General features: G+C 47.6%; 1 protein-coding gene across 1 annotated transcript in view; it reads left to right on the top strand.

Annotated features, from left to right (window-relative positions):
- The window catches only part of NUMBL (NUMB like endocytic adaptor protein), a 268204-nt gene that overhangs the window by 107471 nt on the left and 140773 nt on the right, over positions 1-19960 (top strand). The window lies entirely within an intron of this gene.

The following is a 19960-nucleotide window of genomic DNA, read 5'->3' on the forward strand; positions in this document are numbered from 1 at the left end:
ACATTTCCGTCTGTATTTATCCATATTTCTTTTTTGACCATCTTATTAGTATTTATCCATATTTATTTTGTTGTTTGTGAATAAATGTAGTAAAAAATGGTGCATTTCCACATTTAACTAATAAACATGTACTACTACTGTGCTGGCTGTCGCGTTTTAGCAAATTCAGCAGGAAAATATAGCAAAACACTACAACCACAGGTAAATATTCACAATTTCCTACAAATATATTTTAACATTTGCCTGTATTTAAATATATCTTAACTCTTTTGTTAACTCCCCATGCTGTCTCATTGTTCATATCTATTGTCTTGAAATTCACAGCTGACTGCATGGAAGGTCAGTCATTAAAAAAACAATTTCCAGCATTTTTCCGCTTTTAAAAATAAATACAGACCGAAAACAAATTGTTTTCTGTCTGTATTTATCTGTAAAAATCAGTAAAAATGGAAATCTGGGAGCCTTAATAACGATGCACGGTCACCAAGGTGTGGACTGACCAATGAGGTTGCACGTTGTTTCCTTATACATTTTTGGTAAACTTGTTTCTCATTTAGAAAATCCTCTTTAGTGCAGCCTATAAACAAGCTTGGACAAAACCTATAGTACAAGCTTCCCATTTAAAGTAAAACACTTTGTTTACTGAACACAAAGATATATTTTTTGTGTACTTTTTTGACTGTATCAGATGCTTTTTGAAGACTGTAGGTACAGAACCATGGGTCTAGTTTAATAGCTACGCCAAAGTCATTTTAATGTCAATGATAATAGATCCCAGAGCTAAATCACAGCATTTATAAAGTGATAGCACCGCACCAGCGCTCCTCAGAAGCAGGGAGAACCCCTAAAAGCTACTCCAATTCTAAAATTGTTGTTAATTAGCAAATTGCACAAACATTAGTATCTTCGTTCTTATCCTGGGGCAGTTATAGCTAGTCCTGTACTCCTTTCTGGTGTTAGAAGCGCGTCTACAATTACTTCATTGAAGCATCTTTCAGCTAGACCTAAAGAGGAAGTTTTATCCACGTGACCGGTTTCTCGGTTACAGTTGCAGTGGAAACGCTGCTGCTGGGCAACAGGCAGCTGCTCTCGTGGCCAGAAAGTTACTGTGTCATCTTTCAGAGTTCTGCTCGCGCTCCCTCCCCTGGGCTCTCAGCCCGTGTGTGCCCTGCAAGTTGCCCTGGCTGGCTGTCACTGATAGCTAAGATTTATGTGGCTAGGCTACAGATGTTACCCTCTGTGACCAAAACCTCTATGAAATCGGTATTTTCTAATAAATATATTTATTTGTAAGCAGCCTTTTTTTAAAAAAAAATCAGGTTGGGGGGGGGGGGCGATCTGCTCACTTCATTCTCCCTGTGTTATGCATGAATCGGAGTTCTCCAAAATCGGTCGTGGAGGGCCGAATCCATGCCAGATTTTTAAGCTAACTACATTTATCTAAATGTGAATATGCTAAAAATCTGGCATGGATCTGGCCCTCCTCCAGGAACCACTTTGGAGAACCCTGTGCAAGATGGATGCCATCCGTTTGTTTATTGGACTGTTCTGACAATACTAACAAAATCGTTCTCAGCGTGTTATATTGTATTAGTACCCAGACACATCCAAGTAAATATGTTTTTAGTGCTCTATGCATTGCATTTATTCACTCTGCTGTCACTTCGTTTCATATTTGTTCTTCTATTTTAAATATTCCCCATGTTGATAGTACATGGTTATGAATAGTCCAATCGTTCTAACAAGACAGTGTAAGATGCACGTTGTTTTGCCAATGTGTAATGCCCCAAAGTTGGAATGTATAATATTCACTCGGTCGTTTGTCGAATGTATCCACTATGGCATAGATTTCTCCACCAGTGGTTCTTTCATTGGTCACATGTCGGAATTATTCCCCACAATCCTCTGAAATAACTTTTAACATAGTTATAGCGAAGATATGTATTTAATGCACTGTTCTATATATTCTGTCCAAACCATCAAGCAGGTCATTGGGCTTGGCAGGCAGTAAGGTGGATTGACTGACCACCTGTGCATTTTTTTTCTCTAATCCTGGCGAAAGCCAAGACCTGTATAATTTTGCTCAAATTATGTATACAATATACAGACTTATAAGGGCTTTCAGCCATGCTTCTTCATCCACAGTTCGGTTGTTGACATTCACATTTTCCTTCCATCCACTACAGCATACATCATGGGGCACTGAGACAGCCCACTTCAACAATTAGCTAACTTCACTGTGAGTGGCTGGGTTCTGCTCTTTCACAATGAGAATATCCGCACACAAAGTAGTTCTCTTCATTGCCAAGGGCTACTATGGCAGGCAATGAGACAAAACATATTTTTGCTTTTAGGCACCTTTTCCAGTAGGGGTGAGTGCCATCAGCTCACCCTGCTAAGCACATTGGCGACTAAGGAGTCAACCATTTGGCTATTGGCTCCACTGAGGCCTCACCTGTTCGCGAACCACTGCTGCCAAGGCAGCCTGCTTGCAGCACCACCCCCTGCATTGCGGTTACCGTCTCCCCGGCCGGCGGTTGGCTCTTGGGCCACTTCGTTTGCCCAAAGGTGCCCCAAGGCGAGTTTCACCTCTTCCACCCCTGTGACACCATCCCTGTTTGTGGCAGACTGCAGCGCATCATTCTGCCATGTGCCAGGGGATTACTGCTGTCCCGCCCCAATTGGCTCTTTGCATCACCACTGCTGGGAGGCCTCAAGCAGTCACGCACGACACACGCCCATTCACAGCGGGCCACGCCCCACCTGGACAGCAGATAAAGAGCCAGAAAGAGGGACAGGGGCTTGATAGGTCCTGCATACATGCCCCTAGTAGATATGCCCAGAACAGAGCTATGCAGTTCCTAAGTAGGGCGTTGGAGGGAAGAGGGAAGGAAACAGGGAGTGGGTGTTCCGAATGTCGAAGGAGAACTGTAAATGGAGTAGCACCAATTAGGAGCAAGGGCCTCACACACCCCAAGGGCTGTCATGCTTCATCATAGGGCAGCTCCTCGTTGGGCCGACGCTGCAATGCCCAACTCGCCCCACAGGGGGGCTCTTTGCTGGAGGTCTTCTCTGGTTGCTGACGTGAGGCTAAGGAGAGGTAGTGTGGGGGGCGTATGTGTAGTGAGTAGAAGTGGGAAGCAACACGTGTGAATTCAAAATAGCTATAGGATACCAAAAACAATTTTATTCACTGGTTTTCTCTGCTACAAATAAAAACAACCGACTGTACAAGTCGTGGCTACCGAGGAAAATTATACTTACTGCAGCTCAGAGTGATATGTGTAGGGTGGAGATGGTCGACATGTTTCATTCCCAAAAACATCCAGAAGGATCTTTGGCATTTCTTCAGCCTCCTACCAGAGGAGTTGTCCTCCAAAGACACATCTACTACGTATAAAATTCTCAACAACAATTTGCCAGAAAGCAGTGGCCTAGCTAGTTGGGGTGGGGGGGCATCCACACATTTTGGGGGCGGCAGAGGTGAGCAAGTCATATCTGTTGACTACAACACCCCTGATAACAAGTTGTCCCTTGGCCGCCCGCCCACCCCCCCTGCTCTTACCTGCACCGGGTGGCAAACTCCAGGACCAGCCGGGTGGCAGTAGGTCTAGCTATAGCACTCCTGGATAGATTGCCCCAGACTGAGAGAGAGGTGAGGTTTGGAGGTGGGGGCCTTAGAAGATGTTAATTAATCAGTGGCTCTGATGCTCCTGAGAGAGGTGACGATAAAATCCCTCCTTCGCCTAATACAATTGAAAATCCTCCACCAGGTGTATTATGATAGGGTATGGCTGCGTCGCTTGGAATGAGCCTCATCCCCTGACTGCCTCCGATGTGGGGAGGAGAGGGGCTCCTATTTCCATACACTCTGGAGCCACCTGGTCTTCCAAGTGTACTGGAGCGAGTTTTGAGGGAATTGAGACGGGTGCTGGGTGAGACCATCCCCCTTGACCCCAGGTATGTCCTGCTGGGAATACCGGGGGATGTAAATATTCCTAAGGCCCAACTTTTGTTATGCAACTTGGGGCTGGTGGTGGCCAAGCGTGATGTTGCATGATACTGGGGGTCGTGGGTCAGAGTGGAAAAGGGGGATGGATTTGTACATGGCCGAGAAGGTTGTATACAAACTTAGGGGGTGTGCACGCACATTTTACAAGGTATGGGGTGGATGGTTGAAATACTATGATATTCCTCTTTTGCCAGATACAGGGCCCTCCTTCAATTGACTTTGACATTATGAAAGATTTTCGAGCGTCATTGTAACCATAATTGTGATTTTTTTTGTTCTATGCAGATGTTATGCAATCGCCCTACTGTGACTACTTGGGGTGAGTGTGGATGAGGGCCTCCTTATTGTTTCCTTGTAAATGTTCAGTGGGCGGTGGCTGTTTGGAACCTTAATTAATCTTTACTGTGCTGCCTCTGAGACGCTGCAAACCTTAAAATCAATAATCAATCATCGCATTTATATAGCGCACTACTTACCCAGAGGGTCTCAAGGCGCTGGGGGAGGGGGATCTGCTACTGCTCGAACAACCAGGTCTTGAGTTGCTTCCTGAAGGCGAGGTGGTCCTGGGTCAGGCGGAGGTGGGTGGGGAGGGAGTTCCATGTCTTGGCGGCGAGGTAGGAGAAGGACCGTCCCCCTGTGGTGGCTCTACGGATGCGGGGGACGGCGGCGAGGGCGTGGCTGGTCGATCGAAGCTGGCGTTTGGGAGCGTAGAAGTTGAGGCGGCTGTTGAGGTATCCTGGGCCTTGGCTGTGTAGGGCTTTGTGTGCGTGGGTGAGGAGACGGAAGGTGATTCTCTTGTTGACCGGGAGCCAGTGCAGGTCTCTCAGGTGTCCGGAGATGTGGCTGCGGCGGGGGATGTCCAGGATGAGTCGTGCTGAGGCGTTCTGGATCTGCTGGAGTCTCTTCTGGAGTTTAGCGGTGGTTCCGGCGTAGAGGGTGTTGCCGTAGTCCAGACGGCTGGTGACGAGGGCCTGGGTGACCGTCTTCCTGGTCTCGGTGGGGATCCACCGGAAGATCTTACGTAGCATGCGCAGGATGTTGAAGCATGACGAGGAGACGGCGTTGACTTGTCTGGTCATGGAGAGGGAGGAGTCCAGGATGAAGCCCAGGTTGCGTGCGTGGTGTGTTGGTTTGGGTGCGCTGCCTAGGGCGGGGGGCCACTAGGAGTCGTCCCAAGCGGCGGGTGAGGATCCCAAGATGAGGACTTCGGTCTTATCTGAGTTCAGTTTCAGGCGGCTGTTCTTCATCTATTTGGCTACCTCTTTCATCCCTTCGTGAAGGTTGGCTCTGGCGGTGGCGGGGTCGTTGGTAAGGGAGAGGATCAGCTGGGTGTCGTCGGCGTAGGAGATGATGTTGAGGTTGTGCTGGCGTGCGATGTCTGCGAGGGGGCTCCTGTAGATGTTGAAGAGGGTTGGACTGAGCGAGGAGCCTTGAGGGACGCCGCAGATGACTTCGGTGGCTTCAGATCTGAACGGAGGGAGGCGGACTCTCTGTGTCCTTCCGGCGAGGAAGGAGATGATCCACTCCAGTGCCTTCTCCTGGACTCCGACGTTGCTGAGGCGTTGTACTAGGGTACGATGGCAGACAGTGTCGAAGGCCGCGGAGAGGTCGAGGAGGATGAGGGCCGCTGTTTCCCCGTTGTCGAGCAGCGCTCGGATGTCATCGGTGACTGCGATCAGGGCGGTCTCGGTGCTGTGGTTGGCCCGGAAGCCAGACTGCGAGGGGTTGAGGGATCCGTTCGTCTCGAGGAAGGCGGCCAGCTGCTTGTTGACGGTCTTCTCGATGACTTTTGCAGGAAACGGGAGCAGCGAGATGGGGCGGTAGTTTTTGAGGTCGGTGGGGTCAGCCGATGGCTTCTTGAGTAGAGCGCTGAGTTCGGCGTGCTTCCAGCTCTCTGGGAAGGAAGCGGTGTCGAAGGATGTGTTGATAATGTCCCGCAGGTGGGGTGCGATGACAGCGTCGGCCTTGTTGAAGACGTGATGAGGGCAGGGGTCGGTCGGAGATCCGGAGTGGATGGAGTTCATCGTGCGGACGGTGTCTTCGGTGCTGATCGGAGACCAGGCGCGGAGGGTGGTGGTGGGGGGCGGTGGTTCGGTCGTGGTGTTCGTCGGTTGAGTGCTGAAGCTGTTGTGTATGTCCGCGATCTTGTTGTGGAAGTAGGAGGTGAGGGAGTTGCAGAGGTCTTGCGAAGGGGTGATGTCGTTGTTTCCGGCGTTGGGGTTGGAGAGCTCTTTGACGATGTTGAAGAGTTCTTTGCTGTTGTGTGCGTTGTTGTCCAGTCGTTCCTTGAATGCAGTTTTCTTGGTGGCGCGGATGAGTTGGTGGTGTTTTCGGGTGGCGAGCTTGAGGGCAGTCATGTTGTCCAGTGTTGGGTCTCTGCGCCAGGTTCTCTCGAGGGCTCGGCAGTTCTTCTTGGAGCTCTTGAGTTCGTTGGTGAACCATGGGGCTTTCTTGCTACCGGGTCTGCTGGGCGGGGTCCTCAGGGGGGCGAGCTCGTCTGCGCAGTCGCTGATCCACTTCGTGAGGTTGGTGGCCGCCTGGCTAGGGTTCGTTGTGCTGGTGGGAGGGTTCATGCTCAGGGAGGACGCGAGCTGGTCGGCTGTGATCTTGTTCCAGCTCCTGCGTGCAGCCTGTTGCTGGTGGTGGTGTATCGTGGTCCTTGCGAAGTTGAAGTGGATGCAGCTGTGGTCCGTCCAGTGGAGTCCGGTGGCGTGGCTGAAGGCGATGTCCTTGCTGGATGAGAAGACGGGGTTGAGTGTGTGTCCGGCGTAGTGGGTGGGTGTGGTCACCAGTTGCTTGAGTCCCAGGTTGGCGAGGTTGTCCAGCAGGGTGGTGGTGTTGCGGTCGTTGTTGTTCTCCATGTGGAAGTTGAGGTCCCCGAGGAGGATGTAGTCAGTGGAGCAGAGGGCGTGCGGGCTGATGAAGTCGGCGATGTCTTCGCTGAATTGTGCGTGTTGTCCCGGGGGTCTGTAGATGAGGGTGCCTCTGAGGGTGGTCTTGGGGTTGATGTGGACCTGAAAGTGCAGGTGCTCGGCTGTTGCGAGGGTGTCGTCGGTGTTGGTCGTGATGCGGATGGTGTTCCTGTGGACGATGGCGATGCCTCCTCCGGTGTGGTTGATGCGGTCCCTCCTGATGATCTTGTAGCCGTCTGGGATGGCGATGGCTATGTCGGGCGCTGAAGAGGCGTTCATCCAGGTTTCCGTGAGGAAGGCGACGTCTGGTGATGTTGTGTCGAGCAGGTTCCAGAGCTCGACGGCGTGTCTGTGGACGGAGCGGGTGTTGAGCAGGATGCACTTCAGGTGGTTGCTGCTGTTGCTCGTCGAGGTCTTGAGCACTGCTGGAGTGGTGCAGGTCCGGATGCAGGTGAACTTGCAGGCGTTGCAGCTGAAGGGTCCGTGGGTGCGTCTCGGGTTGGCTCGGTAACAGCCCGGGAGTCGGCCGGCGTTGAGGGCGTTGAGTTCGGTGGCGTCGTAGGTCCGGCGGGTGGGCTGGTGGCGGCGTGGGCCAGGGGTCCTGGCACTGGGCGCGGACGGGCGTAGACGGGCTTACCTTTGGCGCACCTTCGGCGCTCAATCGACGCTCCCGCTGCGCGCGTCCGCTGCGCGGTCGCTGAGGGGGCGTCATAAGTAGGAGCCGGGAGGGAGGGTCAGCGGGGAGGCGGGAGGCGGGAGGACCAATGGGAGTGGAGGGGAGGCGGAGCTACTGGTCAGCGGCGGCGGGAATCACGGAGGTGACCGGGGCAGCGGGTCCGGAGAGGAGCGGGGGCAGAGGCGGCAGGCTGCGGGCAGAAGGTGAGCCTGATGCGGAGGGCAGCGGAGGAGGTGAGCGGAGGTCAGCAGCGAGCAGGTAGCGGCCAGGCAGCAGCTAGGGCAGCAGGCAGACGAGCGGCAGAACAGCGTGAAGGGGGCGACCGCCTGCGAGGGCACAGGGGTCACAGATATTTTGAAATAAAAGACTCCATCTCCAAGAAGTGCCACATGTTTGACTGATATTTTGAATGTCGCACAAGTGGGGTTCACATTTCTGGAACTATTTATTATTCTGTTACTTTTGTTTTCATTCCAATGTTAAGGAGGGATGTGCTCGATAGGGGTGCACAAGGAGAGTGAGTATTGGTATGCTCACGGAGAGTGAGGGGCATATTATCAAGACAGGCGATAAAATTATTAGCTAAAACGACGATAATGGTCTTGATAATATGCTCTATGGTATTCCAATTGAAGCTCAGGTTAGATGTCCTTCACATCTAACATGGGCTTCAATTGGAATTCAATTGGAATTCCATAGAGCATATTATCAAGCCCATTATCGCCGTTTTAGCGGCAGTTTTCTGCCGCCAAAGCGGCGATAATTGTATCGCCTGTCTTGATAATATGCCCCTGAGTATTTTTGTAGAGGTATGGTTAGGTCATAACCCCATAGTTTGTATATACTTATCAACCCCCTCCCAATGCACTGAATGGTTTGGTCGTGCGTAGTCACGTAAAACAGTGAATAAAAGGGCTGACGTCGCATGGCATGAGGTTAGCAAGTGAGAGCCAGCAAACCATCAGGTCCGTACTTAATAGCACCATAACCATTACATGCCACTCTGCCACCACTGCCCGGGCAGACTCCAGGAAGAAGCCGAGCTCGCCCTGCTGCAGCACCGCTAGAGAAGAGGGCGCCTATAAATGAGGCGAAAAGAGGTCGGAGGCGGCCGTGGGGTTAACAAGTGCGTGTCGGTAACTCACACAGACAGGCGGGGAGCTGTCTGTAGGGAGCGCCGAGCCCTCTCTCCAGACGGTCAGGAGTTCAGCTGGCTCCCGGGGCCCGGGCTCGCACGCTCATTGGCCGCATACGGCGCGGCCAGCCACCGCTCTCCACCCCTGGGCCTGCTTGGGAGCGAGGCCGTCAAAATAAATATATTCATGCGGAACCAGCGCCGTTTGGGAGCATTCTGCCGCGTTGGAAGCAATGAGGCGCGAGGACTGAGTCCAGATGGAAGGGACACTCGTACTTTTGTGTTTATCAAGGATGTCTGTATAGCGCTTTCGGCTGCTTCGGAGCGCTGTCAGTGGCGCGACCTAGTGTGCTGCTGCTGGGTGGTCTCTAATGCGAAAAAACATGAGCCCCCGGGGTTACATCCATTCAGAGGGGACAGTCTCGTTCTACAAGTGTGACTCTGGGACCAGCAAAAAACATAAATATGGTCTTGTGTGATTGGAGAGGAGTTCCGTATAAAAAAGTGCTTGCGTGGCAGCTGTGTTTGGATTCAAAAGCTTTACGCCTTGAGCATCTGATATCTGGACACGATGGTACATTGAAAGTCTTTTTGACCCCCTGCTTTTCGGATTTGGGTACAACATTTTTAAGATTAAAAAAATACCTATTTCAACGGGAGTTTTTTTTAAAGATAAGTAGCATGCATTGTAAAATTCTAAAACGGTGCAATTTTGATGTAATGCTTACTTTTTTGTAGCTAGAACCAAATTGAATTGATAATGTATTTTTGATCAAAAACGTTTTTTCAGATCAAGCTGCAACACTATCCGATCACCATATTGCCACGAGTCCCTGACTTAGGTGGATCACCTTGTGTGGAGCAGGCCGATGTCTACTTGGCACTCTTGTTTTAGTTGTGCATTTTTACTCTCAATTTCATGTTTGATTATTCAATTGATTTTGGGGCATAAGATGGACCTGACTTTATTACCGGTTCAGGGCTTCTAACCTTTTAATCTTCTCAGACTTCATTGGATCAAATCATCTGCCATTAGGAACTGCTGCTGATACTCCTTTACACCCTGTCTCAGCTTAGAGGCCATGGTCTGAATGGGTGCCCAGTTTGAACTTTTTCTAGAGGAAGTTAGCATTTGGGTGGACAGGGAGCAAGCAAGCAAGCACATGAAGTGCAAGAGTTCAAAGTGACTAACAAAATCCAGAGGGCACAAAAACAAAGACATTCAGTCTCGGGATCAGGCTGCACACACTTTCATCACTCAGATCTCATAGATTTTGCAGTGAGCAGACATGCCGTTTGTTCTTTTAAGATTACCCATACCTAGTGAATTTATCAGGCTCTCAAACCATGACTTTAAGTAGTTCAAGTGGGGTGTAAAGTAACCTAAATATTGTTTTTTAGAATTATAATTTATACTTGGAGGACATTACCTCTCACTGTATAAACCTTTGTGTGATCTGTAACATGTCTCTGGGGACAGGTTGTTTAAACATAGTGTTCCACTTGCCTGCTCTCTAATTGATAGGCACCAGTGTCTGCCTGAAAATAAGTCCATTACATTCCTACCTCTCCAGACACCGAATTTCTGTGCCTGTCAAACACCCGAGGAACTGGGGGAAAAGGGTACAGTTTACCCATGGCCCCTTGTGCTTTGGTTGTCAAAACTCCAGTGCTGCCCTCATTGCGCTGCATAGCTAACCGGTCAAACAGATGTGGCACGACAAGCGATAATGGCATATTTGGGTGTAAACCAATGCCCTATGCCTGTCGTAGGCTCAATGATGGATATCCCACCTGTGCTTTGTTGGATGGGTCGCAACGCGTTCTGTACCTGGCGGAGAGCAAGTGGAGTGGGACTTGTCCGCTGGAGGTGGCCTGCCAAAGAACCACACAGCAGACGGTGGTCCTCATGGTGGGCTCCCGCATAAACATCCAACGGTTAGACCAATGGAAGTACAGGCTGTTAAAGGACAGTTTATGGCTTGACTGGCTGGGCAATTTCTGACCAGATTCTGTAATCAAATGAAGTATTCAAATATCCCTTAGGGGCTGCTCCTATGCCAAGGATACCTGCTAGCCAATGTCATCAATTGCTAACACGATTTTACCGCTGACAAACTATACTACCCGAATCTGCACGCTCACACGTAAAGTGTATTACATTAATAACATTACCACCCAAGACCAACTCTGTGGGCCAGTCTCCAAGTTCTCCGAATGCAGTGATCACACTGCTAAAGGGACTAGAAATATGTGTTCTGGTGAAGTCGCACGACTGCCCCCAGTCAACTTCTTGGTCAACTTTGATGCATCCCTTTAGATGCACCTACAGATATGGTTGCCAAATGACCACTGCTTAATTTGAGACAGTGGTTTCTGGTTCTCAGCACCAGGATTTAATTGTCAACACAAGCTCTTGTGACAGTCTGTCCCAAGCTTGCGCAGTCTGGTTAATATAGAAATTACCACTATAGCAGTTAATTTTTAATTCAATATACATTAAAAATGACTATTTCCTGCCGCCCAAGCCAATCTTATAGCTTTGGGGGCCTGTAATAGCCCGAATTGCCACACTTGCAGGAGTGTGATGCTTGGTAGTTGTGGTGTTACTTTCATTGGCAGCTCTGGCTGAGGCAATGTGTGGTACAAGCTGCAGTGGCGTCCCGAAAAGAGCCCTGGCACAAATTTTTTTTATTTTTTTTAACAAATTAAGTACTACAAATGACCCATGTGCTAAGTGATAGAAGTCCACGTTTTTTGCTACAGCCCATTGCATGTTGGACCCATGTAGACCTGTACTTGCTGTATCTGCCTTAAATAGGCAAATATCCAAGAATGGAAAACGAGGCAGAACTGAGTGAATTTGTATCAATCAATCAGGGAATTGTAAGCACGCTACTCACCTGTGAGGGTCTCAAGGCGCTATGGGGGTGGTCTGCAGACCTGTTTAGCCACAGAGCCAGGTCCTGAAGGTGTTCAGGGAGGGGGCGCGTCTGATTTCTGCCGGTAGCTCGTTCCAAGTCTTGGCTGCAATGTGAGAGCAGGATCTTCCGCCTGCTCTGACTCTGTGGATGCGCGGGGTTTCGCATTTTTATGCATTATATTGTTGTGTTCACCCCAATATTATAGGGGTCGCACCCAGTACATAAATGAGAAAAGAATAGCTCACAGGTGTCTCACTTCCTCTCTAGAAAGTTATGCTCTGTTAGACAGGGGGTGTTAGGAGTCACAAACCTCTCAGAGACTCTCCTATTCGCAGGTGATGATAAAGTAAAGCCCCATTCTTCAATCCTCAGATCAGTACAGACCAAATATATGATACATTATTATGCAGCATTAACCTACACATCACATGTATCAGAATATCAATACTAATGATAAACCACTAAGCAGATAATATGCAAATTTGGGTAAATGTTTGGTAAATCCTGATCACATTTTATTTGCACATCCCTAACCTACTAGTGTATCCCATTTAACAATGATCAGCCAGCGAAGATGGACGGCTGCATTGGTTTACCAACCCCAAACTATGTCAAGCAATGTATAGTTCTCCTGTGTACCTTATTGGAGTTCAGCCCTTCAGCTTCTCTTGTTAGCAGTGCTTAATTTGAGCCGGTGGTTTCCGGTGCTCAGCACTGGCACTTAAGTGTCAACACAGGGCTTGTACCAGTTTGCCACATGGTTGCGCTGTTAAAAATGACTATTGACTGCCGCCCAAGCCATTCTTATAGCTTTGGGGGGCCTAGAATAGGCTGAACTGTCACACACGAATGATGAGTGTGACGGTTAATAGCTGTGTTGTTATTTTCAATGGCAATGTGTGTTGCAAGCTGCAGTGGCCTCCTGACGAGGTCCCTGGCACTTATTTTATTTTCATTTTTTACAAATTAACCCCTTCCGCGCTCATGACGAGCTGAGCTCGTCATGAGTTGCGCCGCTCGCACGCTCATGACGAGTTCAGCTCGTCATATAACGCGGCTTTTTCAAAAACCGCTAGCGCGCATGCGGTTAAGTTCTGCTCCTTAGCATCTGTTCCGTGTGTCTAAACCCTCCCCTCCGCCCCCATCACCAGTACCTTTATAAATAATGGTGCGAGGGAGGGAATCACCCGTGCTTGTTGCTGCTTTGCTACAAAAATATGCAAAGAATACTACTTTTCAGAAATATAAGGAAGCAATTTCTCCTTCCTTCCTTCCAAGATGATCTCGACACGGTCATCTTCCCTTGTAGCCGCGGTTAGTACACGCACTCCAGAGAGAAGAAAGGTTTTCCTTCTATCTACTGTTATTTTGAATGGTGTTAAAAACATGGAATTTCTTGACCAAGTCCATTTAGTACACGCTGCTAAAATGACTGTTCAAATGATTAGTCCACTTTTCTAGGCTCTAAGCCTATTGCGCACATTTCTCAATGGTAAATGTAGCCATGTTTATATGCAGCCAGGCCTGTTTTGCATGCAGCGCGCATTGTATTGTATTGTATTGTAATTGCATTTATATAGTGCTTACTACCCCTGACGAGGCGTCAAAGCGCTTTTTCGGCGGGGAGCACGCTACTCCGGGACCCATAGAGGATTAGTGTTGAATTAGTATCGTGAAACATGCTAGTACATTTTATGTGGTGGATAGGTTAGTCAGTTATTTGGATATGAAATAATAGCAGAAGGATAGAAGAGGACAAAGGTTTGTATTTATTTATCGCTTGTTGACGCACGCTATTCCGGAAGCCTATAAAGGATTAGTGGTGAATTAATTTGGTGAAATATGAGGTAATTTCAGTGGTGGATATTAGTCTGTTACTTGGAGTGAGAAGGATAGCGGAGGGATAAAAGGGGAAGAAAGATTAGCATTCATATAGCACTTGTTACCCCTGATGGGTGTTGAAGCGCTTTTCTGGCGAGTAGCACGCCACTCCAGAACCCATAAAGAATTTGTGTTATCATCAAACAGATGTATTGCCGCACACCACATGTCTTCTTATGTGTTGGTGAACCCCATAAGAAGCCCAGAACTGGATACTATATGTACAAGCTGCTCTGGGCTAATAATCTCTTTTGCTGACCACAAAAAATAATTTCAACTTTACTAAAAATTGATATCTTCAGCGTCATACCGCCATGCCTGGCATTGTCTCTAATCACTTGTACAATTTCATTTCCTAAACCCCACCGCTGAATAGCTAGTGGCGGCCCCTCCGCTAAGGCGGTGGAGCTTCACCCCACTGCGTTGCAGCGGCGAAGGAAAGGAGAAATATGATAATAACTTGATGTTATTATCATTTGATTTGTTCCTGCTGAGGCAGCATGGGAACGGGCTGCTCTGCTCGCAGGGCAGGGGAGCAGTGGTGGGCACATTGAAGTACTCATGATGCTTTGGCTGTCCGTTTCCGGCCGACCAAACAGTCATGCGCACTTAGTATGTTCTCCACACGGGCTGCATTACATCCTGGATGGAGAATATGCCCAGGTCCCCAGTCCTTGTCTGAGCACCGAACAACGGTGCTAAGACCATTCACAACCCCGCATTACAGAGTTGTGATTGGCTTAGGGGAGCCTGGGTGCTTCCTGGTTCTCCGACGGAGGAGAGATGACGTGGGACAGAGCTGAAAGGAGGAAAGTGTATTTTTCTTTTTTTACACCCACTTACCCCCTTGCCCCGCCACCCCAGATTTGTGCCGGTCACCACTGGAAAAAGCACAACTCTCCCATTTATGATGAGAGGGGTTGTTTTGACATTTGTATGGAATATTCTTTCCCCAGTTCCATCAATCATGCCCCCCTGTGCTCCCATGGTCTTGCTCACAGCTCTTCTGGATTTCTGGCACTCTACAAAGCCTCCATTATATTGTTCACATTTTCCCAGACCTCTTCTTTGGGATTTTAAATGGCCTCACCATCCCAATGACCTGTCGTAGTCTTCTTAGCTCTCTCTAGCTAAGGGTGAGTAAGAACCACCTTGCTTATTTCTCCTTGGTTAACTCACTGAGACACCGTGCAAGCTTAATTGAAGTGTACCGATCCCTGCTCAATTTTAAAGCACATCGTCTAGTGTGGGGAGGGAGGAGGGGGGATTTGGACAGGAATCTGACTAATTCTTTTGGAAGAGGGTGCCTGGGCTGATCCTGCCCGTATGACCCGATAATACACATATACATCGATTCTGGGGTCCAAATTTAAGCATTGGCCTCTCTTCCTACACAGGAAATATCGACCTACAGTCTCACTAAAATGCACACCTGCAGCCTAATTTATAGCTCTCCTCAAATCTACTGATGACAGCCAAGAGAAGAAAAATAAGAAAGGAATTTTGTTCCAAGTGCTTTATACATTAACATGTCACATCTTATGTTGAAAAAAGAACAAAAACAAGTCTGATCAGATCTACTTTCCTGAGGGAAAACTAGATTGAGGGGTGTGAAGAGGCGCTGTGCGCCAACGAACAACAATTAGCACATGGCAAGTGCGAAGAAATAAGGCGAGTTTGCTTAAAGTGGACTCAAACATGGACTATAGAGAGTGCCTCTGTGATAGTTAAATGTCTCCTGTCTATGTATGGGAGACTGAAAGTTCTGGCCACGTCATGCAGAGTGCAGTTTCTGTTCACACAAAATGATACCAGTGAGGCCTGCTGAGCACGGTGTTATAAAGCTTCTATTAGATTTTGTAACACGCCAGAACAACTTAATGTATAGTTGCTGTTGAATGAAAACTTCTAAATTGTATTTTGACAGTCTGCATTTCTAAACTCAACACCTCACTGTCTTTTCGTGAAGTGCGTGTGTGTGTATATATAATTTCCACTCCTGCTCCACTTCAAAGGACAGGCACCGACACTGCTCAGGATCGCTTTTAATCTCCAAACTTTATTACAACAAGATTTTGCAAAATGGCATGACACGTTTCGGCTATATATTGTATCGCACATACTTTGCCATTAGCCATGAAGTTACATAGACAATTAGAGGAACAAGGCCATGGAGGTCCAAGAGTCCTTGGGGACCCATTGAAGCTGTGGCGGGTGGCCCATCAGCTCGGTGGAGACTTTGGCCTCAGCTTCCCTGGTGGAGGACCACCTGCCATAATTGGGAGATCATCGTCTACCTGGTGGAGATCTCTGTGGCTTCTGTGGTGCGGCGGGTACACTGACGGTAGAGCAGTTTTCTGAGTAAGCGATAGCTTGTTTAAACAAGCATTGGTAATGCATCGGTTTCACCTACGTGATGATGAATAATAAGATATTTTTACCAATCACTTTCCGGGACCAAGGAACGAGCTCCCTGACAAGTAGTAAAGTAGTAGAGAGGATGTGGCCCAGCAGCCAGACTTGCTGAGGTTGGGAACTCGATTCGAGTCTCAGTGGTGCAACATCCTGTGATCCTGGGCAAATCACTTAATCTCTTGAGTGATAAGTAACGATATATAAATCTGCTGCAAGAAAAAGCAGAAAGAGGCAAAACTTTATGAAAAATTAGTTGCACCGAAGAAGATGTTAACAGTATTTCGGCTACAGGAAACTGATAAGAGAAGCAGACGAGGAACAAGCATTGGTTAATGCAGGTATGTTTGCAACAGCTAATAAAAATGGAGGAAAAGTAAGTGGCAAGCACAGGAACCAATGAAAAGCCAGGAAAGAGAGGGGCAGAATGTAAGCCCTTTTAAAGTTTTTATTAAAAATAATATATATCACAAGCACTGTGCAAGCGAAACCTAAAAATAAATGGCCTTGATGCACACAGAGCTTTCTCCCTGCATGTTGTGGCTATTTTCCCTGTTCAGGACAAAATGGCAGACTGGACATGGAGAACCTAAATAGGGTGGTGCTGTGGTCACTGGCGCCTTAGCAGCATATGGGCTGCCAGACCAAGGGTTTCTGGTGCAAAGCCAGCTGAAGTTCCACCGGTGGAAACATTCCGACTTTCCTCAACTGTAAACGGAACTTGGGAACCGTGAGGTTCGCGGACAAAGGATCCACCAACTTTTGGAATGAGACCCTTAACCTCTTGCTTCTCCGTATGAAAGGGATACTGTAGCTGCAGATATCTAGAATACATGTATGTGGTAGTCCTATAAAATAAAAATGCCACTATGCATCTTGAAATGGGTGAAAAATATAATTTACGCGATTGCTGTTGGCTGCTTACCACACACTTAAATTTGCTGGTTCTGTTCCAATTGATCAACTATGAAAGCAATTTGGTTTAGCACTCTGGTCTCGCCCACCAAAAAATCTACAACTCATTAAAACTAAGACAACTAACCGCACATCCCAATAAACATTCAGACTTTGGTCTGTAATTTAAACATTTGGAAAACCATACTCCACTACATAAATGGGCTTCTATGCTATAACCATGTCAAATTGTGGGCTCTACAAGTGCAGATTAACGATAATGATGTTATTTTGAAAAGTACTGTAGTTCTGAATGCGTGAAACATGGTACTCTAGTTTGCCAGCTGCCTTACACACTATATTATTTCACCATTACACGTGACTAGTTATGTCACAAGGAGGCTCTAATAAAAAAAACATAGGGGACAGATGTGTGCAGTTTACAAGCTTCCATTTTTTAAAAATTATATGTGATATAATAGGGATGATAATGTACTATGTTATTCTATAATAGAATTCCAGGTTACTCTTGTTGTATTTTTTTTATACTGCAGAACAATTTAAGGATTTTTTCCATTAACTGAGGAATTACTAGGACCGACAGAAGAAAGGTGTATTGCAGATTTTTCTCCCATCTTATAGCACCATTTATATAGCATGCAGTGTGCTTTTGAGGTTCCATTGTAGAATGGGTTCGGACTCGGCTTGTTATGAAGTGATACAGATTTTGTGTTCTGGGCTCTTTCTTGGTCAGGTGGCTGTGTCTTATTCATTGAATTGTCTGGCTGTGGTGTTTTAGGGTTGATCCCAGAGGGCTTTACCAGTTGCTTATCAGCCTGCTTGGTCGGTGGCCATGCATATTGCCCATCAGATGGAAAAGCGTGGGGGTCATTTTGTGGTCTCCAGTGGTGTTGAGCACTGTGTTGGCATGCCTGGACTGTGTCTATGCAATCAAAGTATCTAGTGTGTGAGATGTTTTTGAAAAAGTACTATTGAGGGCCCACATGTTGGAAGAATGTATGGCCTACTTAGTTTCTTTTAGGCGCATGAAAGATGTTTCGTCCTCTATGGTCTGTTAAGTGTATCTGTATATTGTTTCTTTGGGATTAGTACTGCTGGGAGCTATGACTTACTAGACTATAAGCGTTTATGCGCACGGTTCGATGTGATATGTAAGGGATTTATTCAGTATCAAACATACTGAATCAGTTAGTTGTGATAAAGCTACTACTAAGATTTCAATTGTATATTTAGTTAATATGCTACCACCAATTTCACATATGGAAACTGCAGAAAAGGCGAGTATGTGTTCCTTCTCAGCTGTGCCAAAAAGCCTCTGGCCCAATGCTTAATTTGAGTTGGAGATTTTCGGTGTTCGGCACCAGCACTTAATTGTCAATACCGGCGCTTGTGACAGTCTGCCACAAGGTGGCACTGTCTGGCTCATTTAAGTATTACCACAACAACAGTTGATTGTTAATTCAATATACATAAAAAATTGCTATTACCTGCCGCCCAGGGCAGTCTTATAGTTTTGGGGCCTTGAAATAATCTAAATGATCACACTGGTAGAAGCGTGATGGATAGCAGTTGTGTTGTTACGGTCATTGGCAGCATAGCAGCGGCAATGTGTTGTGAATCTGCAGTGGCCTCCAGACGAGAGCCCTGGCACAATTAATATTTTTTTCTTAATCGAAATTAAGCACTGCTCTGGCCTCTGCAATAGCATGCATCGTATACTGAGTCTATGGTGGTCGGATGGACTATTCCAGAATGGATGGAGAGTCCTGTGCTCTCCCACCACGGGCAGAGGGGCAGGCAGCAAATGACCACAGGATAGCAGCGGGGAGAAAGATAGCAAGAGTCCTTAAAACATGAGCGACAAAACCAGGAGATGGGTTGAAAGTACGTAAAGTAATCATAAGGGGCTTGGGGCGAAACTGGACTGACCAAGGGCTGCAAGGAGGAAAACTGGTAAGCACACGCAATGACGCCACCTAAGATCTCCTTCTTGATGAGGCCCGGTGGCTAGAGCTGCACACCTGGGGGCCAGATTTCAACCCTAGCCCTGGTGCTTTAGTTAACATCATGTGATTCTGGGCAAATGGGGAAATAATCAAATTTCCCCCCCTAAAAAAAGCGGAATCTAATGTGTGGAATGTATTAATGTAATCCCCACTTGATGTACATGATCTAGTAGATCGTCTACCAAGTCCCAACGTAATCTATAGCACTCCTTTGCTTCGTAGCTAGGTTTGCACTACATAGATATCAATGCATGCATACATTTGCCGACCTGGAAGTTGCATTAGAAGCGGTGAGTCTCAAGGAGAGAAAGCTCTAGGCACTAATTCATGAGTGAGCCTTCAGCCACCCAATTGAGAATCATAAGGAGAATGCTAGAGATGCAGCAGGAAGAGGGGTACAAACTGGAGAATCCTCTCTAGGGGGGGCTTTCGGTTATAATGATCAAAGTTAGTACTCTGGGGGAGTCCAGTTCACGGGTTCGAATGGTGGGGATGTGGTGCCCCTGTGTACTGCGGAGTGACCCACTGCACAGCTGTCTAGTCTGTTGCCTGCTTGCTGATAACCTCCAAGGGGTTCCTAAACATGCTGGTTACTGAAGTCTAACCAGGTGGAAGTTTGTGCTGTCAAACACACAAACGTTACTGTCACTTACCAAACCAAATGTCACATTTCCAGTTTTGTGATATCGAACGCAAGTATGCGCCCCAGGCCGACACTCTTTACGTCATTTGCATTTTGAAGACCATCATATGGACCCATTCTGTGAGGACTTGAGTACCCGCAGGTTCACTGCCGCTACTTGGGATGTATTGGTATATTTGGGAATTTGATAGCTCAGAGGTGTTTGGTGGTTTTACTGCTAAAGAGAGGATGGGAAATGGCCACTTCATCACTCCTTTGATTCACTGGCATCACCAAAACCAGAATAGTTCTCTGACTGTCGTTCAGTGTTCACCAAGCTACAAGACCACCAAAGCCCCCAAAACTGACCACACGGTGAGGGGCAGCACTGTGTCACCAGCCCATTCTGGTTACCTTCAGGCTTTCATCACATGCGACAAAAATTGTTCTTAATGGTCACAATTT

Source organism: Lissotriton helveticus, chromosome 9 (assembly GCF_964261635.1).
Source record: "Lissotriton helveticus chromosome 9, aLisHel1.1, whole genome shotgun sequence".
Lineage (NCBI taxonomy): Eukaryota > Metazoa > Chordata > Amphibia > Caudata > Salamandridae > Lissotriton > Lissotriton helveticus.